The sequence below is a fragment of the Castor canadensis genome, chromosome X (genome assembly GCF_047511655.1).
Source record: "Castor canadensis chromosome X, mCasCan1.hap1v2, whole genome shotgun sequence".
NCBI lineage: Eukaryota > Metazoa > Chordata > Mammalia > Rodentia > Castoridae > Castor > Castor canadensis.
This window is the reverse complement of record NC_133405.1, coordinates 14,467,306-14,480,116: the sequence shown is the minus strand read 5'-3', so window position 1 is coordinate 14,480,116 and position 12,811 is coordinate 14,467,306. Positions and strand designations below refer to the sequence as shown.

Here is a 12,811-nt window from a genome sequence, read left to right as displayed (position 1 = left end):
TGTTGGTGCTAGTTGCTCTCTAAAGTTCAGGTAGAATTCAGCAGTGAATCCATTGAGTCCTGGCTTTTCTTTGTTGGGGGACTCTGTATTACTGCTTCAGTCTTACTGCTTGTTACAGATTTAAGAGGTTTATATCCTCTTGATTCAATTTTGGTTGGTCAACTGCTTCTAGAAATGCCTATTTCTTCCAGATTTTCCAATTTATTTGAATACAGGTTTTCAAAGTATTCTGTCATGATCATCTGGATTTTATGGGTATTTGTTGTGATATCTACTTTTTTATCTCTAATTTTACTAATTTGGGACTTTCACCTCCTCCTTCTGGTCAGACTGACTAAGGATTTAACTTTTTGTTTCATTTGTTCTTTGTATAGTTCTTTAAGTCTGTATTTCATTAATTCTGCTCTTATTTTGATTATTTCTTTCTGTCTCATTTTGAGTTTGGCTTGTTCTTGTTTTCTATGAGCTTGAGGTACATCATTAGACTATTTGAGATCTGGTTTGTTTGGTTTTTTTTTTTTGATGTATGCACTCATAGCTGTAAATTTTTCTCTTAGCATTGCCTTTGCTGTATCCATAGGTTCTGTTAGGTTATGTATTCATTTTCATTAGCTTTTAGGAACTTTTGGATTCCCCCCCTTATTTCCCAACCCCACATATTGTTAAGTCTCCATGTGTTTGAATATTTTCTGTAATGTATTCTTCTGTTGAATTCTAGTTTTATTCCATTACAGTCTGATAGAATGAATACAGGCAGTTATTCCAACTTTCTCTATTTGCTAAGATTTGCTTTTTCTCCTAAATATGATATGTTGGAGAAAGTTCCATGGGCTGCTAAAAAGAATTATGTATGTGTAGCTTCTGGATGAAATACTCTATAGATGTCTGTTAAATACACTTGGTCTATAAGGTCATTTAATCCTGAGAGTTCTTTGTTGATTTTTTCCTCTTAATGATCTGTCCATTGGCGATACAGAGGTACTGAAGTCTCCAACTATCATTGTGTTGGGGTCTATCTGTGCTTTTAAGTCCAGTAGTGAAAAACCAGAAGAACACAACAAAAAAAAAGGATTTATATACTAATCTCTTTAGTAAACATAGGTGAAAAATTCTCAATAGAAACTTGCAAACCAAGTTCAATAACCCATCAAAAAGATCATACACCGTGATCAAGTTGCTTTCATTCCAGGGATATAAGAATGGTTCAACATAAATCAAGTAAGTATTAATACAGCATATAAACAGAATCAAGGACAAAAATCACATGATCATCTCAAATTTATGCAAAAAAGTCTTTGACAAAATTCAACATTCTTTTATGATTAAAGCTCTGAAGAAACTAGAAGAAAAGGAATGTACCTTAACATAAAGAAGACTATATATGACAAACCTATAGCCAGTATCACACTAAATGGGGAAAAACTAAAATCATTTCCTCTAAAATCAGTAATAAGACAAGGGTGTCCACTCTCCCCACTCTTGTTCAATACAGTTCTACAATTCCTAGCCAGAGCAACAAGGCAAGAAATAAAATGGATTCAAACAGGGAAGGAAAAAGTCAAATTATCCCTACTTGCAGATGATATGGTTCTATACTTAAAAGACCCTAAAGATTCCACAAAAATACACCTAGATTTGATAACCATTTTTGGCAACATAGCAAGATATAAAATCAACATACAAAGATCAGTAGCTTTTCTATATACCAACAATGAACAGGCTGAAAAGAAATCAGAAAAACAATCCCATTCACAATAGCCTAAAAAATTACCTAGGTATAAACTTAACCAAGAAGGTGAAAGACCACTACAATGAAAATTACAAAACCTTGAAAAAAAGAAATTGAAGAAGACACCAGAAGATGGAAAGATCTCCCATGTTCATGAGTTGGTGGAATTAGTATCATGAAAATGGCTGTACTACCAAAAGCAATCTACAGATCCAATGGAAAGCTCACATACTAATGGAGGAAACAGAACCAATACTGTCACTGCCATATTCGTATATGAGAGACCAGATATCATCATCATACTACTCTTTGCCCACCTACCAATGGCCATCAATTAATTCCCAAATGCCTGAGGCTCCTCTGTGGCTATCTTAAACCTAATTCCTCAGATCTCTAATGGGTCCTTAGTCTAGGTTTCTCTGAGTTCCAAAGGCCTGTGTAAGGCATCAACTATTGGACAATTTCTGTTGCTATACTACTTAATTGCTTCTTTAATTGTTCATACTTGGATTTCCTCTTGGCACCTCAAAGGGAAATTAAAAAACAGTGAATAAAGATATTACCAGTATCATTTTGAAATACACAACTTATTGCATTGTCAAGCACAAGGCACAGTGTTTGTAACAACCCTTAAGCCAGCAGCCATAAACTAAATAATATGTGCCAGAAAAGAGACATGTCAACACAAAAGCAACCTCCGTATTTGTGGCTCACCAGGTCATTAATTAAACTGCCACCCATTTACCACGGATATTCTCATCTAATATCAGTAGAGCTGGACAGGATTTAAAATGGAAGCAATTTAGTGAAGAATTAAGATATTAAAGAACTAACTAGAGTCCAGTGACACAAGGGGTAACACACTTCCACAGATGGCCTGTGTTCCAATACTGAGTACTATTGCCTTTCTTAATAAGTAACAGAATGGTATATTTTACAAGATAAGTTTTATATTTATAGTCAGACAGCCGAAATTTGTATCCTCACTCTACACATTTTTGGTCTTATGACCTTAACTTGTTTAACTTCTCTAAACTTCACTTTTTGACCTATAAAATAAATAAAATAAGGAATTCTGATGAGGAGTCAGTAAATAATACAGACATGACTTAATACAGTACCTGCAACACAACTGTCACTCAATTATTAGATATTATCATAGAAATAATAAAAATAATACATAGGCAGTCTACAAAGGTCTATTTTACCTAGAATGTGATTGAAATAGTAAACATTTACAAAGGAAAAATAGTAAAACCAAATACTGGCAATATTAGTTATTGACAGAAAATAACATTTGCACCCCTTTTTATTTTGTGTGAAGTAAGAATAGTTAAGGAAAAGTAAGCTTGATCATATGGCCAAATATGAGGTTTTTGTGACAATTCCAAAAAAAACCTGCTCACCCTAAAAGACTTTTAAACATGTATTATATAGATTCATTAATTCAACAAAGGTTAAATACCTATCATATATCAAGCAATTTGTTAGGTTTAACAGACTATGAAAAATTACAATAATAGAAACATGTAAAAAATGCTATAGTACACAGGGAGGGGAGGGATTCATTTTTCCCCAAGGATCTCAAGGAAGTAAGATCCAGGACAGGGCATTAGAGAAGAAATGACATTTGAGTTGAACCTGGGATTTCACTGGTAAGTGAGAAGAGTGAAAACTCCAGAGGACACAGCAGGAGTCAATGCCTAGAGGTATCTGGCAAACACTTAGAGGCACCTGGCAGTTTATGCATAGTAAGTATGGCCAGAGATTAGGGTATTGGGGAAGACAAGAGGAGTCCTGGAAAGGGGGCTAATAAAATAGACCTGAGAAAACCAGTGAGGTCAGGTGATAAAGGAAACAAAATCAGTATATTAAAGTGATATCTGTACCCCCATGTTCACTGCAACATTATTCGTAATAGCCAAGATATGGAAGCCTAAATATCCATCAACAGATGAATTAATAAAATGTGTTATATTCATTGATTCAAATATTATTCAGCCATAAAAAAGAAGGAAATCTTGCCATTTGTGACAAGACAGATAAACCTAGAGGATGTCATACTAAATGAAATAAGCTAGACAGACAAAGGCAAATGTTGTATTATCTCATATGCAGTGTCTAAAAAAGTTGAACAGAACAACTGGTTGTCAGGGGCCTGGGAGGGTGGGGATGGGGAAATGTTAATCAAAGGGATTCAAATGATCTGTTACAAAATGGAAAGGCTCTAGGGCTCTAATGTACAGCAGGGAGGAGGTATGATGAATGAGTTAATTCATTTGATTGTGATAAAGATTATAAAATGTAAACATACATCAAATTAGTACATTGTATACTTTGTATATATAACTTTTATTTCTAAATTAAATATTTAAATATATATATATATATATATATATATAGGTGGGACTGGGATTTGAACTCAGGGCTTTGCGCTTGCAAAGCAGGTACTCTTACCACTTGAGCCACACCTCCAGTCCTTTTTTGCACTGGTTATTTTTGGAGATGGGATCTTGCAAACTATTTGCCCAGGCTGGCTTTGAACCACAATCCTCCTGATCTTATCCTCCCAAATAGCTAGGATTGCAGGTGTGAACAACTGGCACCTGGCTTAAAATATTTAAAAAAAAGAAAACCATAAGGAACTGGGCATGGTGCTTCATGCCTGTAATCCCAGTTACTAGAGGCAGAGATCAGGAGAATCACAGTTGAAGGCTAGCCTAGGGAAAAGTTAGCAAAACCTTATATTGAAAACAAGCTGAGTGTGGTGGCATATGCCTGTAATCACAGTTACTTGGGAGACAGAGATCAGGGGATCATGGTCTGTGACCGGCCTGGGGAAAAGTGTGAGATCCTGTCTGAAAAAAATAAGTTAAAAAAGCAAAAAGAACTCAGGCATGGCTCAAGTGGTAGAACACTTTCTTAGCAAGGCCAAGGCGCTGAGTTCAATGCCCAGTACCACCGACACCACCAAAAAAAAAAAAAAAAAAAAAAAAGTCAAGCCAGGTGCAGAGGCACAGGCCTATGATCCCAGAACTTGAGAGGCTAAGGTAGAAGGACTGTGAGTTGAGAAAGGAGAAAGAAGGAAGGGGGAGAGAAAAGCAAATGAAAGTCAGGATAATGGTTATTTTTGTAGGCAAGATTTTTGACTGGGAAAGGGCACCTAGAGGGATTTCTGGGCTGGCTAACAAAGTTCTATTTCCTTTTCTCCTACTTCCCTTTCTCCCTCCCTGTCTCTCTTTCTTCCATCCTTTCTTTCCATTTTTTAGATGGGGTCTTATGATATAACCCAGGCTGGCCTCCAACTTGCAATTCTCCTGCCTCAGCCTCTCCAGTGCTAAAATTACAGGAGTGCACCATCATGCCCAGTTCAAAGTTCTATTTCTTGATCTAGACAGTATTTTCCAGTGTGTTTGCCTTGTAATATTGTTTTAAGTTATATATTTTGATTTTTTAAAATCCTTGTCTCCTTTTATAATTAAAAAAAAAGCACCTTCATGGTACTCTATAGGTTGTCTGGGTCAGAGAGGGAAGTAGAAGCCAAGGAAAGAAGTTATTGCCTCTAGATGAAAGATAATGAGGACCAGGTCCAGGACACTGATAGTGTAAGTCAGGGGGTAAATAAACCAATGTGAGAAACATGTTGAGACTTGACTGCCAGAAACTTCCACAGGAGCCCCACTAGAAAAAAACTTAAGAGGAGAAGACATTAGGAGCCATTTCAGATTTGAACATAATGAATATAAGATTCCTTCAGGAATTCAAATATGCTGGAGTTTGAACTCAGGGCTTCATGCTTGCTAGGCAGGCACTCTAATGCTTAAGCCACTGCCCAGCCCACTCTCCTCATTTCTTATTTTAATTTATGACTTTCCTTGGTACACATCAATAGAGATATACTCTTCCCTATTAGTCACAATCCAATTCATGTTTTTGGTTTTCAAATATGACAGAGAAGAAGGGGACGTTCTTGATGTAATAGGGCAAGATGATGGTTAAATGAGAAGTGTGTAAATACACATAAAGGAAACACTCCAAGCAGAAATTATCAACTCTGTTAATAATAAAAGACAAAAGTAAAAAGAGTAATATTCCATGCAAACTATTCTGCTAAAATGGAAAAAAGAACATGGAAGGCAAGAACTACCATGTCAGTTTACTAACCTTATCAGCAACACTCAAGGGAAGAGGGATGCATCGTGCACTCACCTTACTTTCACAAGCCTAAGACTTTCTTAAGTTAGGCACATGAAACCTAAAGAAGAATTATAAGAGAAATTTGAAGGGGAGCTAGATGGGTTAATGAGGAAGGAGAAGAAAAAGTATTCCATACTAAGAGCACAGTGGAAGAGCAAGCAATTTTATTAATCTACAAGTCAAATAAACTGTCCTTGCCTGGGATGGATATCACCAATCGTGTGTACTAGGTTAATTATATAGTATGGGCCATGGCAGGCCAAGGTCCTTAGAGGGTCATGCTGCATGATCACAGTATAGATGTTCAACAAATACACAAGCAACTGGCTTTGATAATACTTACCTAAAAATACTAAGATTTTACCCTCAGATCCCAACTTCTATTGCATATTAATAAAACCTAGCTACTACTATTGAGCACTTACCCTATGCCAGGCAGTCAAATCCCTTTGCATGTATTCTCTGAATCCTCACAGCAAGCCCATTAGATACGTGCAGTTATTCACCTCCACATTACAAAAAAAGTAACTTGTTTCCCCTCAAGTAAAAACTCTAGGGAAACAAGACAAGTGGGACACTGTACAGGACAAACTCAGACCTGGGCAAAAGGAGCATCTGCCTCATATGTGGTCCAATCCCACAAAAGTAGAACATTTCATGGTGATGTGGGACCAAACTCTAATTGCTGATAAAGAATGATTTTTTCAAGCCTTATCTGCAGCAAGTTTATCTCCTGTGACAACTTGAAGCAGTGGTAGGCAGCTGGTAGTGATGCTGAAATTTGGGATTCTGGCCAGCTCTCTACTCCTTTGCATCAAAAATATGATCAACATCTGGCAGAGCCCCAAGATGAATGGGCTTAAATTAATTCATACATTACAAACTGGTTTATGAAAACTAGGTTGACAAAATTGGTCAAATTCTGTTACAGAATTACAGTTCAGCCGCACTGAACACTAAACATACATGAGCCATTAATTGAGACTTTGAAATCTGTTAGCTCTACGGAAATTTCTGTTCTGGTAGTAGTTGTATGAGATTTGATCTTTATCGCACTTTTCCTGGCAACAGTAAAATTCCATTTCCATCAACTCTGCTTCCTCTCAGGAAAGAAGTCTCTCAGGAAATACTCAAACAATGTTCTCAACAATGTTCTCAAACATGAATCATTTTCAACTGCCAGAAAGATACTCCTTTCCCCCCACTGTTTTGCATCATAATACACTTTCCTTAAAATGACAGCTTTTGGGCAAGATATGCTTATTTGAAAAAAAGACAAAAGACTTTTTTTTAAACTACAGAGTAAATCCTTCATTCTCCATCTATGGTTTAGCTAAAGCAGTTCACTTTGTCTCAACTACCTTCTCCCTAGATCTTCCTAGGTCCTACCAATGCATTCATTCAACAAGTATTTCTTGAGCATCTACCAGATGTTTGGCCCAGAAGTAGGTGGTGGGGGTAAAAATCAAGTAAATGTATTAGGAATTTTCCAGGCAAAGATTAGGGTAATCATTGTAGGCTTTATAATCATCATGCACATTATGAGACTTTCCTTCAAGGAAAAAGTTTCCTGACAGAAGAAAATTTAAAAGCTACCTTTAAGGACATATAAAGGGAAGAAGAAAACGCATTTATAGTAGACAAGAAGAGGCAACTCAAAGGCCTCCAACTACAAGGAGCACAATTGATCAAGAACTCTATCTGCCCCAGAAACTCATCTTAATGTTCATGCTGATGTCACACTTCCAATAAAGTATTCCCCGCCAATGACTGAGTACCATAGGGATACTAAGGTAGATACAGGAGCCCTGGAAGATATAGGGTCCCACAGACAGTTGACTTGGGACACATTAATAGCCTTGCTGAATCTTTCTTGGACTGCACGAAGTCTAGAGAGCTTCACCATCACCAACTCCCCTCCCTCTCCCTTTCACTAGGGGTTAGACCTACATTAAGGACTGATGGTACTCCCCATCTTCCCAGCTTCCTCACCACTGCTGCTTATACAGGAATTTTCCCCCTAATACCTTCTTGTACAACTTAATCCTGAATGTCTGTTTTTCAGACCCAGATTAACATGGCATTTTAGCCCAAAGGCTCAGGATAATTAAACACTCAGAAGTATGAAAAATCAGCAGCAGCTCTTAAGCACCTCAAGGAATAGCATGTTCTTAGAGCACTCAATGAAGGTATGAATACCCAGGCAGAAACTGAGCTAAATCAGAAAATGCCTTTTATGTCCTGATAAGATACTGAGACTTGGCCCTATGAGAAAGAGGGAGCTACAGAGAGGTTTTAAGCAGGGAAAAAAATTATTCTGCTGGCATAACGAAGATGGACTGATGAGCCAGAAAACAAAAACATTTCTATGTATGCTTCCACCTTGTCTAATAGCTTGGGGGTTTCTTAAGAATAAAATCCTATCTTTATTCATTTTATTTCAATATTTATTCCCCTGTAATGCTTATGTTTAATACACCGCAAGAGGCCATACTAAATCTCTAAGACTAGGTCTTACCTCACTTCTCAAAATTTTAGTTAAAGCTACCGAAAAGTTTTAATTACCAGCCTTTGGACTTTCCTCCTTAGACATCGGAATCCTCTGTCCAGCCAGTCTAGAAAAGGACAGTTTATACATATAAAGGGTGAAAGAAGTTATTCCCAAAACATTCTCTTGCCAACTAATTAGCTCATGAACTTCATTGAAGATGAATACCTAATCACATTTGTTAATCCTAATTATAGGGACAAAGGTAGTCATTAGACATTTAGCTCATGACTGATGATCGAATCAATGAAGTTTAGAGAACCAGATCAGTCTCAAGGCCCGAAAAGTCTTATCCAAAAAGCAAGGGACAAAAATTAGAATCAATCATGGCCTGGATAATGACTCAATGTCCACTGGGATCTGTAGAAAAACATCTCTAGGATCTATTTTCTCATTAAAGTGGACATAAAACTTATCCTTAACTGATGTACAAAGTAAGTGAAAATTAAATAAGAATATGTGTCCAATGTGCTTTTAAAACCGTAAAAAAAAATTTTTTTAATTGAGTATACCACTGGGGAGAAAGACAAATCAAAAAGAGCAAAACTTAAAACAAAAATATCCTGGACTTCTAGACAAACACAACAAATATAACTTACTTACTGTATTTATTGTGACATCAGCTTGGTAAAGTCATTATTAACCAGGTTTGAGCTCTAAGATTAGTATACTCACATAAGGTCTTCAGGGCTAGAAGGAATGCACTCCAAATAAAAATTAATGATTATCAACTCTGATTTCCAACCACTATCAAAGGATAGTATCATGCAAAAAAATTCTCCAAATACAATTGATTGTCCTTTATTTTTCATGTGTCAAGCAGCACACTTTCAATTAGAAGGGTACTGCTATGAAATCAAATAATCATGTAAATCAATTCCCAAAAGGTTGTGGATTGGTGGGGCTGGAGTCAATAACTCTCCTAAGGTTCTTGGCTCTGAAAGGTCATTCAATGTTAGCTTGATACACTTTCTGAGACACAGAAAAAAAGTCTTTTTATTTTTAATTCCACCTCTCTGACTTAACTAAGGAAACATATTGCAGAAGCTCTTGGGCCCTACTTGTGATAACCAAAATAACCTTACTGGGAAAAACAATCATTGCCCCATGACAACCTGAAGTGCTTTGTGTCCATTACAGAAAAGAGTCTCAAGAATCATAAACCATCAGATCTACATAACTAGGGAACTAAAATGCCATATCCAGTCCTCTGGGCTGAGATAACCACTCTGGACCAGTAGGAAAGCCCAAAGCACTCAGCAATACTTTTCAAAATCTTCAAAACTGCCTTATTATGTACACTAGCAGTATTTTTACTTGGAAAGGGGAAGGGTGAAAAGCAGAGGAAATCATACTCATTTTCATAAAGAGTAACTTGTTCTAGGCTACTTTGGCAAAAGAACTAGTAACTACAGAAATCCTTGTAAGTTTCATTTAGCATTTAAAAAATCCGAATTATTTTCAGCTATAAAATACATTAATAGGAAATAAGGAAATACATGATAGTAACAAGCACATTCCATACATATATTGTCTCTATTCCTCATAATAACCTCATGTTGATATTCTATACTGCAGGTTTCTGAAAATGTGTCCCAGAGAGATAAATGTGCCATAAGTCAAGTAAATGGTAAAGCTGAGATCCAAACCAAGATATCTAAAAGCCCAAATTTATAGATGGCAATGAAAGCTGTGAGAACATTTCTCTTTCTAAATGTATCTCTGCCTGCCTCTCTCTCTCTCCTCCCTCTACCTCCCCCCAACACGCTCACTTCTTACTTCCAGACAGATGCAATATCATGCAAAGAACTGATGTAACCTACCAAAAGTCCTGTACTTGAATTCTAACTCTGCCATTTACTAGCTGCAAGATTTGGGTGGTACAAATTACTTGATGGACTTCACTTTTCTATTAATAAATGAGATAAATGTATACATTGCCTAGTACACACTATGTTTGTTACCTTTTCTCTCACTCTTTTTTGATAGCCTAAAGAACAAATGAAGATGAAGCAAACGTATACTACCTGGATGGTATGACAGGCAAGAAAGCACTTCCTTTAACTAGAAGAAATATTACACATATGGTTAAGGAACTGCTACGTGCTTCATGGCATCTGTCCACCATTTTTGTCCAAAAAATATAAAAATAAAAAATAATACATATTAGCCACATAGAATTTAGCTTAGAATATAAGACTGGTTTAACATTCATAAATTATACCTAATGTCATCTACAGTATCAACAGCCTAAGAAAGAAAAACTGTGTAATCATTCCATAGATGCAGAAAAGGTGTGAGATTCATTCAGCAGCCATTCATGATTAACACATCCACCCTCAGCTAACTAGAAATAAAAGGGAATGTCTTCAGTCTGATAAAGAGTATCCATGAAAAACTTGCAGCTAATACTTAGTAATGAAAGAATGAATGATTCCAACCTAAGATCAGAACAGACAAGGTATCCACTCTTAGCACTACTTATTTAATGCCATACTGGACAGAAATCTTAGCTAAGGCAATAACGGACAGAAAGAAAAACACACTGGAGAGGAGAAAAAGAACTCTAGAGCTCACTGGAAAAACAATAATCAATGTAGAAAATACAAAAGCATCTATAAAAAAGCTAATATGTCTAATTAGTGACCTTAGAAAAGTTGGAGAATATAAGATCAATATACAAAAATCAACTGTACTTTTTATATATGGCAGTAAGCAACTGTCGAATGAAAATTTTTAAAACATCACTTGCAATAGCACCCAGAAACAGCAATATTCAAGGGTCAACCTAACAAAGTATTATAAAGATGTATATGGAAAAGTATGAGAGAAATCAAAGACCTACTTAGAAGGATTTGCTGTGCTCACTGGATTAGAGGACTCAATATCATCAATATTATAGCCCTCCCCCCTTATCCATGGTTTCTCATTCTGTGATTTCAGTTATCCATGGTCAACTGGCATCATTATACTCACTGATTGATCCTCCTTCTGAGGTATCCTCAGAAGGTAATAGTAGCTTCACACTCTATCACAATGCCTTTTTCATTTACCGCTCTTGTCTCATCATGTAGGCATTTTATCTTTTTACATTACCAGGAGAAAAAACTGAGTACAGTACAATAACATATTTTGAAAAATACAATATTCACATGACCTTTATTATATTGTTTTATTTATATTTTATTATTATTGTTAATCTTACTGTGCCTAATTTATAAATTAAATGTTATGATAGGTATGTACGTACAGCAAAGAGCATAGTTTATGTAATTTATGTAGGTTTCAGTACTACTCTAGTATGTATTCCTTGTAGATAGGAGGAGGGACCAGTGAATTCTTCCCCAAACTTATCTATAGATTTCTCACCCCAAGTAAAATCCTAGGTTTCTATTTTTCTTTTTAGCAATTAATATGGCAGTTCTAAACAAATAATCTAGGATTACCTAAACAATTTTGATAACTCACATGAACTGATCACAGAAACATACTATAATCTGTAATATTCAAGACAGTGTTAGTGGCATGAGTAAAAATATGTAGTCAATGGAACAGACTAGAGTCCAGAATTGATCCATTCATATTAAATTAATTAATTTTTGGCAAAAATGCCAAGTTAATTCAACAGAGAAAGGTAGTTTTTTTTGACTTTTTGAACAAATAATACTGGGACAACTGAGATCTATATGGTGAAATATTCAATTATATATAACAGAAGCTCACATAAAAGAAAATAAAGGATGAATGACTCAATCTTAAAGGGGACAGTTGTCATGTTCAAAGCACTTGATAAAAGTGCTGAGAAAAGTTGACAATGTTAAATTGGCCAAAGTTACATAACAGAGGAAGAAATTACAATAAGGAAAAAAAAATCCAAAGATTTTTTTGGCATAGTTTGCCATAGAATCGTGCCTAAACAACTATTTCTTAGATAAATGAATACAATAATGAATAAATATAGTATAAAGTATGCCTAGAAGAGCATTAGCTTGGTGGTACTATGAGGTATGGTTATGGATTTTGACTTAGAGTAAAATATAATATGTTCTACCAAAAAACCTTCAAAATTGTAGAAAAAAATCCTGCCCAATCCAAAAAAGTATTCAGAAATACTTACACAAAATCAACAATTAAAATGCATAATAAAATTACAATGAGATATCACTATTCACCTACAAGAATTTCTTGGCTAAAATTTTACAAAACAGTTAACATCGTTGTTGAGGACACTGAGCTACTAGAACCTTACATACTGTTATTATGAATCAAATGGTATAGTCACTTTGATAATCAGTTTGGCAATTTCTTATAAAGTTAAACACACTCATAAAATCCAG

General features: G+C 35.7%; 1 protein-coding gene and 1 pseudogene across 4 annotated transcripts in view; one reads left to right on the top strand and one right to left on the bottom strand.

Moving 5' to 3' along the window:
* Positions 1 to 12,811, bottom strand: part of Atp11c (ATPase phospholipid transporting 11C (ATP11C blood group)) — a 171,960-nt gene that overhangs the window by 130,893 nt on the left and 28,256 nt on the right. The gene's annotated exons all lie outside the window — the stretch shown is intronic.
* LOC141420192 (U6atac minor spliceosomal RNA) lies at positions 10,504 to 10,607 on the top strand (annotated as a pseudogene).